General features: G+C 41.4%; 1 non-coding gene across 1 annotated transcript; it reads right to left on the minus strand.

Moving 5' to 3' along the window:
* Positions 1-1367: 1367 nt before the first annotated feature.
* Positions 1368-1439, minus strand: trnae-uuc (transfer RNA glutamic acid (anticodon UUC)). The gene has a single exon. It is a non-coding gene; the product is annotated as a tRNA-Glu (tRNA).
* Positions 1440-14185: the final 12746 nt, after the last annotated feature.

Consider the following 14185-nt stretch of genomic DNA (forward strand, 5'->3'; position numbering starts at 1 on the left):
AGCATTTCACCATGTGAGGGTCCAGTTTCCTTGTCTCATCAGTAATAAATGAAAACAGGGATGTGAACCCTCTCTTGTAAAGCCTCTTGTGACAGTTTGATTATAGCACTACTGCTACTACTCAAACTACAGATTTGTACCATGAAAATAAAGGCCAAAAGCATCTTTTAACAGATTGTAAGATGCTTTAAAAAAAAAACCAGGGATTGAACCACCAACCTTCTGCTCTACCTCCTGAGCCCAACCCGATTTCTGTTTAGAAGCTGCTCCACCCAGCAGTTTGCCATCCACACTGTGGGGTGTGAGATTATTGTTTATGCCAAGCAACCTTTCTCATTTTTAACTTGTTGGACTTCTTTCGGGGTTCCTTACAAAGCTGTGCGATAAGTACCAGCTGTCTTGCACATGAGATCATTTCAAACACCACTTTAGCTGTCAGAGTGATGGAGAGGAATGTGAATGAAAACTGCGTGCTTATCTAGCACCAACAGTTTCATTTATCTGCTAAAAACCTCTAACCCTCATCGTTACGACACAAAGATTTCACCAGCGCAGCTGAAATCAAAGCTCTTAAATCTCAAGCTCAGCTTCTCTGTGCTGGTGGCCATGTCTGTGTTGGTAAAGAAAAGAGATCACACATGCACACTTAAAAAAAAAAGCATCTCAACTGCTCCGATACTCCTGACACGTACGGGATCACTACAGGTTTTCACTTGGGCAGCAGTTGTCCTTCTCTCCTGGAGCTTTCTTTAGGCGCCTTCCCAGCTTTGACAGAAGTCCAGCTGGGATAACCACATTTACTCAGGGTCTTCTTGATGTGATGTTCTGCTGTGTCTGTGGGGATGGTGTTTGCTCTGTGTTGTAGCGTCCTGATGACAGTGGATGATGAGAGTCAAACCTTAAATACTGATCCTTATGTGTAGGTTTACGGTACACAACAGCTTTTAAATGTCCCCCATTCCTGATGGAAATCTCACAGTCTAAGAAGGCTAACCTGCCACTTTTCATATCCTCCCTGGTGAATATGATGTGTCGGTCCACCGAGTTAATCTGATCTGTGAATTGCGGTAGGTCCTGAGATTTGATTTTCACACGTGTGTCATCCACATATCTGAACCAATGACTTGGTGGTGTTCCAGGGTAGGATAACAAAGCCCTCTTTTCCACTTCTTCCATGTACAAATTGGCCACGATGGGTGAAACTGGGAAAACCTGCAGTCAGCTGAGACTGAAGAAGTCACTTGGATGAGTGACAAAACGTTTCTCCCACTGATGAACAGTCAACTTTTGGATATTTACGTTATACTTTCCCACATTACTTCTGAATGGGAACCCATTTAAAATAACAAAGATACAAAAAGCAACATTTCCCATACCGGGAGTTGAACCCGGGCCACCTGGGTGAAAACCAGGAATCCTGACCACTAGACCATATGGGACCTCTTGGAGTGTTGGAGTATACCATGGTTGTTTTGCTTCTGATGTGACACAGAGTAAGTACAATGCAAACTTGTGACCATTTGGATGAGCCATTCTCATGATTTACATAGAAAGTTGCTTCCTGTTTGGTGCTTTCCCTGTGTGTGGGCAAAATAAGAGCCCACCAAAAAACAACAACAAAAAAAAAAAAAAAAAAAAAGATCAATGCAAGACTCATGCTACACAGCATGAAACAAAAGTCCCTTTCACTGAGCGTAATATTTCTGTGAGATGTGCAGTTCAGCCAGTGCTACCTGCTTTCCTAAACAAATGTGTAAAAAAATGTAAATCACCAACGGTGGCGTCTGTAAGGACTGGAGTGTAGAGAGACGAAAGAAGGACGATAAAGGATCGCAGCAGGAGTTTGAAGCTGTTAGGAAAAGTGGGTTAATCACCAGCCTACAAAGGAATCAGTTTAGTAATCCAGTTTGTGCTGGACTAGTTAGCTTAGCATTTCATTCAAACTTAACCTGGCTAATCCTCAGCACACTACAAACTTACTTTGGTTCCTTAAGTGTTGCTCATGCATTTCTTATTGAAGAAATCTTCGACTGTATAAGTAATTTTAGACCGTATTGTTCTGAACATGTGTAAAGACCTAGAGATACACAAACTGAAAGGACTCATGCAAATTACTTACAGTTTATATGTCAGCCTTTAAAGGCCATACAGGAGGAATTGTCCTTTTCTTTACAAATGCAGGGGGGATGGTGCGGTTGGGCTTGCAATAAATTGCTGGAACACAGCCTGATTTTTTTCTTTGTTTGTTTTTTTTAAACACAATGCAGTTAGACTTTTTGAACATAATGTACAGGATAAAATAAGATCTACTTACGATCATATTAGGAATTTTTCCCACCATGCCACCTATAGGAGTAGGAATAACGAATAACACCCTTGCTTTCTTCCTGTGTTTGTCAGTATGAGCATATTGGACCGTAACTGAAAAGCAAAATACAATAAAAGGTCACTGATTCTTATCTGACAAAAGGTAGGACTGTAGATAAACAGAGAAGGTTAAAAATGTATAATAATCTGGTGTTTAATGTCATCATAAGGCCTGACATTTACTCCTTGACTCCTGGATTTCTTTGCCTATATTGGCCAGCTGCTGCCTGATTTTAAAGCACGTGACGGTGTGGTGATTCATCCAGATAGATCTTACCCGACAACTTAATACTTAATATACTACAATATATACTTATAGATGCTATTAAAATCAGTGATTTACATACAAATTCTTATCTAATCTGCAGTGTGCACATATGAAAATGCTTACTCTCCACTACATCAGGCAAAGCCCTGTAGTGTTGGAACTGGTAGAAAGACTTGCATGCACTCTGAGTTGATCTCCTCCACATGCAGCAGGTTGAGCACCATGTTGTAGGTTCGTTAGAAGCTGCTGTTCAAAGGATCTGCAGAGCCCTGCACAGCAGGATGAAATCACAAAAACATCAACTGGACAAAAGTACAGCTGTGATAAATCATGTATTCTGATTAAAATGTCAGCTTTTTCCTAAAACGGGCCAAGAAATCTAAATAACTGCAGGCTGAAGTCATTTTCTCCACTTAAAATAGTGATTTTGTAATCACAACCTCTGAACCACAGACATCTTTCTCCAAGACTCAGTGCAAGTTCAGAGCTGTCACAGCGCCAACGAACAGTTTCAAATTAACACTACTTCTTTGAAAAGCTGGCCCGCTGCGTATTTATAGCAGCGCAGCTATAAATGTGTCAAATCAAAGGCAGGGGACAAAGACTCTCTGGCTTCTTTGTGACTCTGTGTTAAGGTTTGACAGCACACCAAGCGGCCTCATGACACACAGAACAACTTCAGAGTCACTGCTGACAACCTCTACTCAGTGGTTCACACAGATTCTTAGTAGGATTGTAATTTGTATGAATGACTAGAAATGCATCAAAGAGGAGTGTGTAGACAGCTGTGAGGTGGTCTGCAAGGACACGATTAGGAAGAAGACTAGAAGTTGAAAACTTCATGACTTGATGGTTAATAAGAAGGATACCAGATTATTCACAGCTGGGCACACCTTCTTATTCACCATGAAAAAACAGTCGCTCTGTCATCCGCTCCTCTCCTCCCAGCACACAAAGACATGTGGATATACTCTATTTCTGCATTGCTATAAATCTGCATCACTCATCTATGTTGTGATGTGGAGAGTGAAGCACTTTTCCAAAGGCCTCTGAGGACTGTGCATTGAATCACACATGGCACTGACTGAACTCCACATTTTTACCTCTTACCAAACTAAAAAAGTGTTCAAATGATCCAACTTTCAATCCAGGCATGCGATCAGCTTTTGACTTGGAAGAGAGATTTTTTAAAGAATGAAGGTGAAGTGCGAGTGCCTGCGTGGAGCTTTGGCACTATCGGAGGCAACAGATGTTCCTGATGAACCTCTTGGAGGGCAGTTTCACTCTCCCTCTCTCAATTTCTCCAGTCCTTAGAGCGCATAAGAGCCCCCAGCTTATAAACAATACGTGGCTGTTTATGTGGCAATGCAAGCTGCAGCGCTTGAAGACCTTATAAAGGCTTCAGAGCAACACGCTGCATAGTAACTGCATACTTCACAATTTATGAGGAGCTCTGCATTTTACTGGCCTCTAACAGAAGCCATAGAAAGACAGATTTCTTTCTGGAGAAATCTTTAAATTTTCCAAACATGCATATCTAAAGTAATACTGCTGCAGAGAAAATGATCTATTTACAGGACTTGACATTGCTAACCATGGCATGACTTTGCTGCCTACAGATGATTTATTATGCAAAACAAAGAAAGAAATAAAATAAAATAAAAGATCAATGTATGTGTCTGACTGTGTGCTCTTCCAACGCTGTGATTTTTGCCATCAATCTTGAATCAATTTTTGGCACCTTTCCCTCATTTCACAGTGTTACTGTCACTGACTGTTCATTACGCAGAAGTTAGCAGCAGCACAGTGCGACACTATGGCTAAAGTCAATCTGAAAACAGTAACATCTGGACCATTTGCAGAGCAGATGCTGCAACACTGTGCTTCCACTCTAATCAATGAATCTGGCTACACCACACCCAAGTTGTGGACACGAACCAGTTGTGGACACTGTTCTTTTTCCTAGGCAGGAGGACTGTGCAGCATAATTTTTAACAATTTTAAAAAAGCAAGATATGAGTGCATGATTTTATTTTGGATTTTCTCTATTCCATGCAGAGTCTGAAGTATACATATAGCCTCAAATATATACAAAGACTCATTTAAATCTTTTAATACGTTGTCCTGAAGGTTCCACAAAGTGTTTCAATTTGACAGGGTCTTTTGAGTTCGAATTAGTGAGAAAGGTTGATTACAGCAGGTAGTTTCTCTTCACAAAGATAAAAACGATTTGTTTGAAAGCACTCACTGGATTGACCAAAACTCGGCATAATAAGAAAGTCCATGGACCTCAGTGAAGATCTAAGGAGGAGAACTGCAGATTTATGATGGGAAAGTCTCTTGGAGCCATTTCTAAATAACTCCAGATTCCAAGATCATCAGTTTAAACAACAGTACACAAGTTATTAAAATGTGTTACCACACTCAATGGTCTGGAAGACAGACCCAACTCACCCTCAGATGAGAGGAAATTGTTCAGGAACAAACCAGAAGCCACCAAGGCTTTCTGGCCTGCCGTGAACTGGAAACTGCTGGAAAACCTGTGTCACTATCCAAAGTGAAGCTTGACTGAAATTTGAGGCTTATGGGCAAACCAAATGTCTTCTGGAGAAAGGTTTTATTCAGACAAGATAAAGACTGAGCTATTCGGTTACAATGACAACAGGTATGTCTAAAGGAGTGGAGATGAGGTTTTCAAGCCTAAAAACACTGCACCAACTGTCAAGCATGGTGGAGGCAGCGTTATGCTGGTATTTGTAGTAATCTTTTATTTTGAGTCCTACTAGTTTTTGCTCCATTCTTGCTGATAGTAGTTTGCATTGTATTCCTGTTTCACTTTATCCTGCCTTCCCTGTGTTTCCCATGTTTAGTTAATGTTTTGCCACTCTCTGTGTTCCCTTAGTATGTTGCCCTCCTCTGTCAAGTTGCTTGTATTAATTTCATTAAGGTGATTGTGTTTTCTCTGTTTAATTATTACTTCCTGTTTTACTTTGAAATAATTTGTGCTCCTTGTGCTTTGCTTTTAGTTTTGCTTCCTTTGTCTAGTCTGCTCTGATTTGGTTCACCTGTGTCTTGTTCTCCACAGCGGTCTCCACTTCCCCTAATCACCCACCTGTGTGTGTATTAGCTGTGTCCCAAAACGTTGGCTGCATCCTTTGGAGGACGCGGCCTTCGCAGTCTACGTGGGCCGGGTCCTTCGAAGACTAAGAAGGCCGGAAGTGCGAGGCTGTAAAATGGGACAGTCTAGCCTTCAGATTTGCGTCACCGCTGTCTTGGTGGAGTTTAATAAACTCAGCCGTCTGCTCCTTGCTATCTAAAATATAACAGGAAACTGGCATAAATTCTTGACCGTCTCATACTTCTGTTTAAGCAGTTTTCTGTTTGACGTTTATTCAGCTGTGTAAAAATCCTGGAGGAACCCGATGGATTAATAAAGTTTTATTTAACTCATTCACTGCCATTGACGTCTATAGCCGTCAATGGCAGTGAATGAGTCAATGGGTTTAACTCATTCACTGCCAATGGCTGGCAGTGAATGAGTTAATCTAATAATCTAATAACTTTGATCTCAGCCAAACCGATTTACTCCGGAACAAATAAAACACCGATAAAAGCCAAACAATTACATTTTTAAGTTATCTGAGTGACTTATATATCATGTTTAACCTGAGAAGCGAAAGACAGTGGAGGTCTGAAAACGATGAAGCTGGAAGTCCGCTGCTCTCGTCAGGTCGAGTGACCTTTGAACCCCCCGGCTAGCTATCGAGCTGGTGGGTAACAGACGTCTCCGAAAACATCGGCGCACTTTTGCAAATATGCGATGTCTTGATAAACCAAGCAGATATTTGTAATTTACACAGCTACTTTCTCGTCTGAAAATATGTTAAAAGTTTATTTTGTGACCCAGAAAGATTAATAAGAGTAATTTTAAAACTTAGTAGCGGCCGCCATTGTTGGAAACTAAAATAGGCTGGGCCTCGCTATGAATTCTGGGATATGGTAGGCCACGAAGGACACACCCGACCCATCCTTCAAATTCGGGGAAATGAAGGACGCATTTGTCGTCGCATTTGAAGGAGTCGATGAATTGGGACAGCCTTCGTCGGCCTGGCTGTGACGTAAGCGGCCTTCAAATGCGGCCTCCGGAGGATGCAGCCGACGTTTTGGGAGACAGCTTATTTTCTTACGCAAGGTGTTGTCCTAGAAACAAATTGGTCACAAATGGTTTTTCGTTTATTTTATTTGTCAAAAACACAGATAAAGTTTCATAGCACTGTAAAGTCGCTGAAGATAAAATATAATCCAAAACAAAAGCTCAACTTTTTGTTTTGCCTGTGACTCAAAAAGGCTTATACTGAAGGTGTGCTCCAGGTGTAACAAGTCATTCGCTTTGTGTATGATGTGTTCAGGGAATTCAATGCCTAGAAGTCACTGCAAGTATTTGTTCATGCATCATTACCCATAGTGTTTACTTTATGGGTCACCTTTATTAGTCATATTCATGTGAGCACAGACTCCCTCGATCAATGAAGCTCACTGACTTTTGGCAAATTAACTCTTAGTGCCGACTATTTATTAAATTTTTGTGAAAAATATTTTAATTCAAGCCTTTAAAAAAACTTTAAACTCTCTAAAAGATGAACATTTCCTAAATCTCAGTTACAAATAGTGCAGCAGTCCTGCAGAGATTGACCAATTTTCTTATTAAAGTTAGCATCACATAGGGTGCCTTCGGAGGAAAGCACCCTATGGTCTGTTTGGGGTTAGCAGTAGGCCTCCGTGATGAATCCCCCTCTATATCTCCCTCCTTAACAGTAGCTGTTAATCTCCTTACTCAGCAACAGTTCTGCTCACATGATCACAGCTGTCGAAACCAAGGAAACAGAGGATTGGAAAAGCATCCCCATCCCTCGTAGTGGAAAAGTGTGTTGTAGGATCAGGCTATAGTGGTCTACCCACAAACAGCTATGACCGCAACAGAGCTGGTTTTTATAACGTGACTCATCACAGCAGAGCAAAATAACAGGAGCACAGTGTTTGAGCCCGTGTTGACATTTTGTGTGCAGCTATTTAAATTAAGGCTGTCTTTTCTGAGCAGGAAAGGGACTCTGTGGACACGGAGAAGAGTTTCGATGAGGTTTTACAAGGTGTCAACGCCAGGTTCAGAAAACTGCTTCCTCTGGCGTGTAGAAACAACATCTCTGCTTAACTGACACAGTTTGTTGTCCTCGTCCGAACGACAGCCCGCTTTCTCAAGACATTTCTCGTCATCTGGAACAAACAAGCACTGCATTTTTTAAGATCCTACGCAGCTACTCGGTTCGTTTCTTACAGATTTGAGTCGTTTTAAAATGCTACAAACGCAATTAATCTTGGCATATGTGTGTTTAATGCTGGACAACGCAGAGAGGGGTTATTGTGGAACTGGCTCCAAGGAAACATCAAGCACTCAGGGACTGAGCAAGGCTCTCATGACTCTTTTGAGTTTTTGTGCTAAACACATTATAGTATTTGCTGTTGCCGCTGAGCCGTCTCTGTGTCCATCTCAGTCTATGTGGAAACTTAGTCACAGGTCTTTATTCATGAAACCATTCTGGGAAATGTTCCTTCTTATGAGGCTGTATTAATCATAACCTTGGGGCACCACAAAGTCTGACAGCTCAGTATTTACTTTTAAAATGTCAGGCGTCAGTGCCGGGGAGACTTATTTTACTTGTTTAATCATTAACAAATTTACTTTTAAAAAAGTCTAAAGCATGGGGGGAAAGTTCAAGTTAAGGCCTTTGCTTAACAGTTGTTGCACTGAGCAAAGTGCAGGAGGTGCCTGATGAGCTCAAAGGCACAACGTTGGCAAAGTTCAGCTCATTTGAACCTTGACCACTCCACACCATGATGAATGCTCACACAATTAGAAGACAAAAACAGAGCAATGCTGACTGCCAAACTCCCGCATCGAGCCATCAGGAGTAAAACGCTTTTTAATGGAAGCAGATTGCCATCCAATTAGTCATGTGGCTTGTTGATAGGTTAGATTTGTTAGCTGCCCTCCCATTGGCTCCACTGATGTGTTAAACTCTCATTTTAATTCAGGTAATGAGTAAAAGAGGAGCAGCTTTCGTTACTCCTTAATGCATGAAAGCATACCACAACCAAGATGGAGAAGAAATATAAGCTTTGTCATGGACTTAAAAAGGCCTTGAAGTTAGTAAAGGTTGAGATGCATCATGGATAAAATATAAGATTTGTTCTTGGAGTTTGCCCCACACCAGGGATTAATACTGTGTACATCTCAGCCTCGGTTGTTTCTATCTCGACTGATCTTTCAGTGTGATGCTACATTTCATGTCCGTAAATCAGAGGAATGCCCAAGGGTGAACAAAAGATCAGCGAGGTCAGCAGAATCATTAGGAACCATCCCCTGCAGACACAAAGATCCAAACAAAATTCACAGCTATGTAACCAGTCCATGCTGAAGCACTTGGCTGTGCAAACTTCATCAACCTCAGGCTCTGCCAACAGCAGGAAAAACATCTGCCATACTGCTCTGTGGCCAAAAACAATGGCCTTAACGCTGCGGGTCAGCCTCCCGAGCTAGATCAGTATCGAACTTATCTGTTTTTTGCTGCAATTGTGCTGTTTCCTTGACTCCAACATGGCCCTGTCACTCCACAAAAGCTGCCCAGAAAATGCGCAGTCACAAGTCACAGCAGGGTGGGAGAGGGGGGAACCCTGTCGTCAGGGTACAAGATTTTTTTTTTTTTTTTAAAGGGGGGAATTAAAAGCAAAAAAGACAGAAGAAGGGGAAGGAGGGGGCTGGGTGGAAAAGAGAAAAACCAGAAGAGCTACGTGGCTCCGTGTCCTCATCACAACCCACCTACACACACAAACAGAGGAACCTGTGTATACACACACACTGGTTAGACAATATAGTTTTCATCTGTGTGCTAGTCAGAACCGGCCCCTATGAGCTTGTAAATGACAGACAGCAACAGAAAACTTTAATGATATATTTAAAAAACTGCAAATTTACATTTGCCTCATATGTTATTTGATCTACATAGGGGTTTTTTTTCTGTAAAACATATTTGATATGTTAACCTGTAACTTTTTCTCCTTACTGCCGATGCTCGATCATTATCTTCCCATTTTTCAGGGAAAATCAGCTTTACCGAGAGAACTCTCAGAACACGAGCAACTTGTGAAAACGAGGAACTGTCTTTGGCACAGTGTCTCCATTTGTTTTGTGCAATACTGATAAATCATTGGCGATCTGCACGGAATTTCAGTGCTGGAAGAGCTCAGTGTGAAAACAAACCTTCTCATTTATAACAATGTCACCGGGCAGAAAAAACAAACTGAAATGGGGAAGGAAAAGATCTCCCACTTAAGATTTGATGAGCATGTTTGACTTGGAGCAGGTGGATGTGAGCCAAGCTCAGTCTGCTGCTGGACTGTCTCCAATCATGTGAGGATTTATTCTTATGAAGCAACTCCTCCACTTATCCACTGGACCAAACAGCAGCGCCAACGGTGAAGGCACAATAAGCCACACTGATGGTAATCGCTGGGTGAGGAGGATTAAATTACATTCCCTGCCAACGATTTAGCAATGTTGATTTATTTGCCTGATTTCATCTCCTTCCCCGACCTCCTCCCAGTCACTAAAACACATGATTTATGATGTTTCAGTGGGTAAGGACAATCTGTTTGTCATCTCCAGATTTAATCAACAATGAGCTCACTGACTGATCATTTGACCTTTATAGCTTTATACCTGACAGTTTCATTTGAGCTATTGCTCAAATGAAAGTACATAATCAATAACAAGAACTAAGATAAGCTCCTATTAAATGAATCACCAGTAATTATTACTTTGGGCAGTAATTGTGACCCAGAATGAATTCAGTATCGTTAGTTATGATTAAGCCTGTAGTTGTCTGTGAAACAGCTACAGGCACCAGCTGCTGATCACATCACAATTCTTAATGTCTAAGAAGATGAAATCGTGCCTGAGGCATCAATCCAGCGAGACCCATTCTGTGGAATCTAAAGGGCAAAGATTCAGCTGCTATTATAGTAGCTAGGCTCAGACGTGCACTCAATTGCCAGTTTACCAATCTAAAATTATCCACACTGATGAAAGTTAAAACAACAACAAATGTACGCCTGGCTGGGTGTAACACAACAATATATGAGACCACCAACACCCCCATAAAGTTGATTTATTACTGTTTTTAAACAGTTTTAAAAACTAAAGTGACATTTTATAGCCTTCGTGAGTATTAACAGAGGAACCTAACTCATTTAATAGCTGATAATAATGCAGATAAACCAAGAAATAAATGAATCATTCAGTCAACGTTAATATTGATTATTAACAGTATGTCATAAGGCAACTAGTAACTAGGCAGAGATGATATAAGCAGTTTTTAGAGGAAGAGCTCGCAGAAAATGCGTGGATAGATGTTTACGTGTGAAAAGAAACAACTGATGCGAAGTTTTCACTAGTTTTTATAAAAAGCTGAGTGATTTAACCCGAACAACCAAAAACTAAAGCTCTCAAAAAAGGACTATTACCATTTTAAGCTGAAAGACGGTGCTTTTTCACTCATTTTCAGTTTAGTCCTTGAAGCTGACCATTTTCAAAGAAATGTTTTTTGTTTGTATGTTAAGGCTCTTAACACTGGCCTATGAATAATTCAAGCAAAAGTAAGATACAAACATCAAGGGAGGAACCAGTGTTGTGTTTACACATAAATGTATTACACAGGAACTCAACTGAAAACCAGAAGCAGCAAGTTTTATGGAGTGATGACTTCAAATTTGAAAATTCTGGTCAATCCGGAGAAGGTCAGGAGAGACAACATGAGTGCTTACTGCAGTCTGTAAAACACAGTGGAGGCTCTGCCAGTTTGGTTAGATTTTGATTCATCGTGCAATACTATCAGGAGAGCATCAGGCTGGAAACAACTGGCCTCATTAGATCTCAGGACTCAACATTAGCAGTGTGGGATCATCTTGACAGAGAGCAGAACAAAAGGCAGCCAAAATCCAAAGAAGAGCTTTGAATGTCCTCCAAGAAGCCGCGAAAAATATTCCTGAAAACTTCTTAAAGAAATTACAGGAAAACTTACCTAAGAGAGTTCAGGATGGGTTGAAGAATGGAGATGATCATACCAAATATTGACTTTCACGTTCATAAAAATTGTGCAAACACTATTTTGCATTATATTTCCATTTGTGTTCGCATGTTTCAATAAATTGCTGCACCCATTTCCTATAAACTCTGAGATCAGCAGGTCTCAGTTCGCTTTTCAATCAACTCAGTAAGTGACTGTGTAAAAGACATGTTTACTGTTGTACAGTGGGGCAAAAAAGTATTTAGTCAGCCACCGATTGTGCAAGTTCCCCCACTTAAAAAGATGACAGAGGTCAGTAATTTGCACCAGAGGTACACTTCAACTGTGAGAGACAGAATGTGAAAGAAAAATCCATGAATCCACATGGTAGGATTTGTAAAGAATTTATTCGTAAATCAGGGTGGAAAATAAGTATTTGGTCAATAACAAAAATACAACTCAATACTTTGTAACATAACCTTTGTTGGCAATAACAGAGGTCAAACGTTTACTATAGGTCTTTACCAGGTTTGCACACACAGTAGCTGGTATTTTGGCCCATTCCTCCATGCAGATCTTCTCGAGAGCAGTGATGTTTTGGGGCTGTCGCCGAGCAACACGGACTTTCAACTCCCGCCACAGATTTTCTATGGGGTTGAGGTCTGGAGACTGGCTAGGCCACTCCAGGACTTTCAAATGCTTCTTACGGAGCCACTCCTTTGTTGCCCGGACGGTGTGTTTTGGATCATTGTCATGTTGGAAGACTCAGCCTCGTTTCATCTTCAAAGTTCTCGCTGATGGAAGGAGGTTTTGGCTCAAATCTCACGATACATGGCCCCATTCATTCTGTCCTTAACACGGATCAGTCGTCCTGTCCCCTTGGCAGAAAAACAGCCCCATAGCATGATGTTTCCACCCCCATGCTTCACAGTAGGTATGGTGTTCTTGGGATGCAACTCAGTATTCTTCGTCCTCCAAACACGACGAGTTGAGTTTATACCAAAAAGTTCTACTTTGGTTTCATCTGACCACATGACATTCTCCCAATCCTCTGCTGTATCATCCATGTGCTCTCTGGCAAACTTCAGACGGGCCTGGACATGCACTGGCTTCAGCAGCGGAACACGTCTGGCACTGCGGGATTTGATTCCCTGCCGTTGTAGTGTGTTACTGATGGTGACCTTTGTTACTTTGGTCCCAGCTCTCTGCAGGTCATTCACCAGGTCCCCCCGTGTGGTTCTGGGATCTTTGCTCACCGTTCTCATGATCATTTTGACTCCACGGGATGAGATCTTGCGTGGAGCCCCAGATCGAGGGAGATTATCAGTGGTCTTGTATGTCTTCCATTTTCTGATGATTGCTCCCACAGTTGATTTTTTCACACCAAGCTGCTTGCCTATTGTAGATTCACTCTTCCCAGTCTGGTGCAGGTCTACAATACTTTTCCTGGTGTCCTTCGAGAGCTCTTTGGTCTTGGCCATGGCAGAGTTTGGAGTCTGACTGTTTGAGGCTGTGGACAGGTGTCTTTTATACAGATGATGAGTTCAAACAGGTGCCATTCATACAGGTAACGAGTGGAGGACAGAAAAGTGTCTTACAGAAGACGTTACAGGTCTGTGAGAGCCAGAGATTTTCCATGTTTGAGGTGACCAAATACTTATTTTCCACCCTAATTTACAAATAAATTCTTTACAAATCCTACCATGTGAATTCATGGACTTTTTTTTCACATTCTGTCTCTCACAGTTGAAGTGTACCTCTGGTGCAAATTACTGACCTCTGTCATCATTTTAAGTGGGGGAACTTGCACAATCGGTGGCTGACTAAATACTTTTTTGCCCCACTGTAAATGTTTACTTTGACACGCAAAGCACAGCATACTGATGTTTATCAATGTTAAAGCTTCAGTTGCTTATTATTTTGCAGCTTCACTTCGTTTGTGTGGTAGTGGATTTGGAAGCGGGTTTTGAGCGCGTGAGCTGGGGTGTATCTGAATATCAAGAAACACCGCAACCTGCTGTTCAAACCAATGAACTTCCAGATGAATATTATAATGAAACATGTGATCCAATTCCAGCATATACACTTTATTAAAAACATCAGAAGCAGAGCCCCCCCCCCCCCCTAAATTTAAGAGCCCGATGGTGGTTGAGTTAGATTGCTGGCTCAGTGCTCACACAAATGAACTGGTGGGGTGTTTGAATCTCATGTACGTTTTATGTAGCACCGCCACCTGCTGTTCAAACCAATAAACTACCAGATGAGGTTGAATACATATATAAATAAAAACATTCAAGTGAAGAAGTTTCTACCATGTTTGGTGAGAGCACTGCAGAGTAGGCTGTCAGTTCAGGTCCTGTGTTGCTTGGCTGGACAGCTACTGTTATTACAACCTTCTGTTTAATATCAGCATCAAGTGAATGGACAACAG

Source organism: Mchenga conophoros, linkage group LG7, assembly GCF_057382185.1.
Source record: "Mchenga conophoros isolate Kocher_MC1m ecotype Shallow Benthic linkage group LG7, M_conophoros_male_GT1.1, whole genome shotgun sequence".
In the NCBI taxonomy this organism is placed as follows: Eukaryota; Metazoa; Chordata; class Actinopteri; order Cichliformes; family Cichlidae; genus Mchenga; species Mchenga conophoros.